Source organism: Gopherus flavomarginatus, chromosome 3 (assembly GCF_025201925.1).
Source record: "Gopherus flavomarginatus isolate rGopFla2 chromosome 3, rGopFla2.mat.asm, whole genome shotgun sequence".
NCBI classification, from domain to species: domain Eukaryota; kingdom Metazoa; phylum Chordata; order Testudines; family Testudinidae; genus Gopherus; species Gopherus flavomarginatus.
The window spans coordinates 156,782,208-156,787,066 of NC_066619.1; the positions used below are offsets into that span (position 1 = coordinate 156,782,208).

The 4,859-nt window shown below is 47.4% G+C and overlaps 1 long non-coding RNA gene across 1 annotated transcript; it reads right to left on the bottom strand.

Annotated features, from left to right (window-relative positions):
* Positions 1–2,622: 2,622 nt before the first annotated feature.
* On the bottom strand, positions 2,623–3,215 carry LOC127047211 (uncharacterized). Its single transcript, XR_007773333.1, has 3 exons — positions 3,185–3,215; positions 2,880–3,013; positions 2,623–2,714 (listed from the first exon to the last, which is right to left on the bottom strand). It is a non-coding gene; the product is annotated as an uncharacterized LOC127047211 (long non-coding RNA).
* Positions 3,216–4,859: the final 1,644 nt, after the last annotated feature.

Sequence of the window (4,859 nt, forward strand, 5' to 3'; positions counted from 1 at the left end):
TGTAGTTGCTGGAGTGTTTTGAATTGTATTCTTTTTGAATAAGACTGTTTATTCATATTTCTTTTAAGCAATTGACCCTGTATTTGTCACCTTAATACAGAGAGACCATTTTTATGTATTTTTTTTCTTTTTACATAATGCTTTCTCTTTAAGACCTGTTGGAGTTTTTCTTTAGTGGGGAACTCCAGGAAATTAAGTCTGTGCTCACCAGAAAATTGGTGGGAGAAAGAAGTCAGGGGGAAATCTGTGTGTGTTAAATTTACTAGCCTGACTTTGCATTCCCTCTGGGTGAGGGGGGAAGAGAGATTAGCTCTCGGTACTTCTGTTTTCCAAGGCTGGAAACGGGAAGGGTGAAATCCCTCTGTTTAGATTCACGGAGCTTGCTTCTGTGCATCTCTCCAGGAACACCTGGAGGGGGGAAGGGAAAAGGTTTATTTCCCTTTGTTGTAAGACTCAAGGGATTTGGGTCTTGGGGTCCCCAGGGAAGGTTTGGGGGGACCAAAGTGCCCCAAAACACTCTAAATTTTTGGGTGGTGGCAGCTTTACCAGGTCCAAGCTGGTAACTAAGCTTGGAGGTTTTCATGCTAACCCCCATATTTTGGACGCTAAGGTCCAAATCTGGGACTAGGTTATGACACCCTCACCATGTGGGTTCCCCACTATGTACCATCTCTGCTGCCCCTGCTGTTGTGCTAGGGGCTGCGAGATTTGCAGCATGGACTGTTCCCCGTTACTGAAAGGACTAGGGTGGATGCACATATCTTGTTGGCTGGTTTGTGCAGGATGCTAATGACACCAAGAATGTAGCTTTTGGGATCTTTCTTTTGTCTGAATGCTGTGGAAAGTGGACAAAAGAAGAGGGAGGAAGGCAGTCAGGGGCTGACTCAGAGGTTAGACTGTGCTGCTAACAGCAGCAAAGTGGTGAGTTTGCCTCCCCGTGCTTCCTTGGAGCAGGCCTCAGATTGTAGCTACTGCTGTCCTGTTGATACTCAGTGGGAGGCACTCAGAAGAGGGAGGCAGCCAGCAATGAGCTATTTTCTGCTGGAGAATGAGGGAATCAGGCCCATTTCTGCTCCATACTATGCAAACACTCTACCATTGGAGCCTTTAGCAAAGTGATCAGCCAGGTTCATCTCCCCAGCTGCAGCAGAGCGGTCTGGAAAATGGAGGCATTGAGCCCATCACTTCTCCCATGGAAAATGAGTGCTTTGCCATTTGAGAGAATCCACCAGGCACCAGCCAGGCAGACAAGGGCCAGGGCTGAGCTGCTTTTCCTAGCACCCCTCCACCCTGCATTTCATGCAAGGAGGGAGGACGGGGTTCTGGAAATGTACAGTCGACGGGCTGGCAATGCCATTTAAAAAGGAAGAGCAATCAGCTGGCACCCCAGCAACCATCTGCTGGAAAATGCCATCAGTGACTCCATGAGCTTAATGTGCACAAGGAGCCCTATACGAGTTGGGCTAATTCCCTTCACCAGAAAAATATCCTGCTCTGCTGATGTCAGCTCTTAGGCTGCTGGTTCCCAGTTGCGGCCAGTTCTCATATCAGCAGTGGCCATCCAGCGGCGGGCTGGTCCTGTGCTGGGTCACTCAGTTGGGTAGAACAGAGTGCTAACACCACCAGTGCTCGGGGTTTGAGGCTTGAGGTAGGTTATTGGGCTAGCTGCGCAAGCTCCCGCCTGTGGTTTTTGCTCATTACCCAGAGGGCCATGCTGGGGAAAGAGGGTCAAAGATGACAGGAGAGGTGAGGCCGACCCAACCATCTTGCAGGGAACTGGTGAGCTACAAAGGCCCAAGACATGGAGACTGAAGACAACAAATCAAAAACTTCTTGCGTACGTAATCCTTACCTTCAGATGACCTCAGTGATTTCATTCCAATCCTCACTGACCCCTTCATGACCCCAATTGCTTGTCACATAAGCTGAATTTACAAGCATTTGGGGTCATGAATGGGTAAATTCAGCTTATGTGACCCTAGATGACCCCAAATTTTTACTTTATGACCTCATGTGACCCCCACTTTAATCAGAAGCTTAAGTGCCTTGTCCTCATATGACCTCCCTGACATAATTCCAACTCTCACTGACCCCTTCATGATCCCAATTACTTCTAAATTCAGCATCTGTGACCCTAGATGACCCCAACTGACTCCAAATTTTTCCTTCATGACCTCATATGACCCCACCTTAATCAGAAGCTAAGCGCCTTGACCTCACAGACATCATTCCAACCCTCAGTGACCCCTCTATGACCCCAATTGCTTGTAATTTCAGCTGCTGTGACCCTAGATGACCCCAGCTGCCTCCAAATTTTTCCTTCATGACCTCATATGACCCCACCTCAATCAGAGGCGTAAGCTCCTTGTCCTCATATGACCTCACTGACATCATTCTAACCCTCACTGACCCCTTCATGACCCCCAATTGCTTGTAAATTCAGCTTCTGTGACCCTAGATGACCCCCAACTGCCTCCCAATTTTTCCTTCATGACCTCGTGTGACCCCCACCTCAATCAGAGGCTTAAGCGCCTTGTCCTCATATGACCTCACTAACCCCTTCATAACCCCACTTGCTTGTAAATTCAGCTTCTGTGACCCTAGATGACCCCCAACTGCCTCCAAATTTTTCCTTCATGACCTTGTATGACCCCACCTCAATCAGAGGCTTCAGCTCCTTGTCCTCATATAACCTCACTGACATCATTCCAACCCTCCCTGACCCCTTCATGACCCCAGCTGCTAATAAAGTCAACTGCTGTGACCCTAGATGACCCCAACTGACTCCAGATTTTTCCTTCATGACCTCGTATGACCCCACCTCAATCAGAGGCTTAAGCTCCTTGTCCTCATAGGACCTCACTGACATCATGCCACACCTCCCTGATCCCTTCATGACCCCAATTGCTTGTTAAGTCACCTGCTATGACCCCAACTGCCTCCAAATTTTTCCTTCATGACCTCATATGACCCCACCTCAATCAGAGGCTTCAGCTCCTTGTCCTCATATGACCTCACTGTCATCATTCCAACCCTCCCTGACCCCTTCATGACCTCGCAAGTGCTTGTAAATTCAGCTTATGTGACCCTAAATAACCCCAACTGCCTCCAGATTTTTCCTTCATGACCTCATATTACGTCACCTCACCTCAATCAGAGGCTTAGCTCCTTGTCCTCATATGACCTCACTGACATCATTCCAACCCTCACTGACCTCTCCATGACCCCCCCAAGTGCTTGTAAATTCAGCTTATGTGACCCTAGATAACCCCAACTGCCTCCAAAATTTTCCTTCATGACCTCATATGACTCCACTTCAATCAGAGGCTTAAGATCCTTGTCCTCCTATGACCTCACTGACATCATTCCACCCCTCACTGACCCCTTCATGACCCCCAATTGCTTCTAAATTCAGCTGCTGTGACCCTAGATGACCCCAACTGCCTCCAAATTTTTCCTTCATGACCTCATATGACCCCCACTTCAATTAGAGGCTTAAGCACCTTGTCCCCATATGACCTCACTGACATCATTCTAACCTTTACTGACCCTTTCATGACCCCAATTGTTTGTAAATTCAGCTTCTATGACCCTAGATGACCCCAATTGCCTCCAAATTTTTCTTTGATGACCTCATATGACCCCACCCCCCCATAAGAGGCTTAGGTTACTTATCGTCATATGACCCCATTGACAGCATTGCAACCCTTACTGACCCCTTCATGACCCCAATTGCTTGTAAATTTATTTCTGTGACCCTAGATAACCCCAATTACCTTCACAGAAAGCAGGCACTCTACCACTGGTGCTAATACAGTTACACTGGGACTCTTTTCACCTTCTTCTATCATGCTTTACACTGAAAGTCATTGTGGTGTATGTTCCTTCTTCTCAAAAGGGGCAGTGGAGGGCTAATCTTTGTGATCCATTTAGCTCAGCTGGGCAGAGGCTTGTGTTACAAACACTAACATCATGAGCTGAGGCCCCAGACTGGGAACTCGTTTTCAGGATGTGGCCAGTGCTTTTTGGCTATGGGCAATGAGGCCAACACTAGAAAAAGAGAAAGAGCGATTACGTGGCGGGAACTGTGAGAGTGCGGTCTCTGGGTGCTCTTAACTGCTTTGTTCTTCTTGTGGGCCAGCTCAGTCATCTGCTTACAGTGTGGGACTGTAAACACCTTCTAAAAAGAAAGGAGGCCGCTTTTCCTTCCCCGGCCTTCCATCAACCTTCTGCGGGACAACAGGATCTATGGTTCTAATTACTGGGGAAACGAGTGCTTTGGTTTGGTGAGTGCAAATGAGCAGAAAACATTTTTGCTGAGTAGTTTATATATTGAAAAATGCTGTTTTGTTCAACCTGAAACTATTGGAGAATTCATGTCCTGTTTCCTCAACACTGTCCAGTGATCCGAAAACACAGCAATGATATTGTTTGGAAACATCAAAGCAAAATATTTTGTTTTGACTTGAGTGAAATGTGTTTGTTTTTTTGATTCACTGACATTCATACTCATTACTTTGTTTTGCCTACCCAAACAAGCCTGTTTTTAGTTTGCCAAAATTGCCAGCAAATCAAACAAGCCATCCTTCCGCCAGCTTTATTTGTAAGGGGCTTGTTTTAGAGTCACGTGTCCAATCAACAGATAGCAAATCTCTGAGGGTGGGCTGCAGCCCATTTTGAGGTGCTGGAGGGGCTGTCAGGGGCACATCTTGTACTCCTTGTGGGCATCTGGCCTTTCCCTTCTGGCTAAGGACTCCCTGTAGAAAACTCCATCCATTTGCCACTCACTTTCTGTTCCTCCTGCTCAGCTACTGCTTGCTCCCCACCGTGGGTTACATGCTCTGCTCCCTGCTAGAACT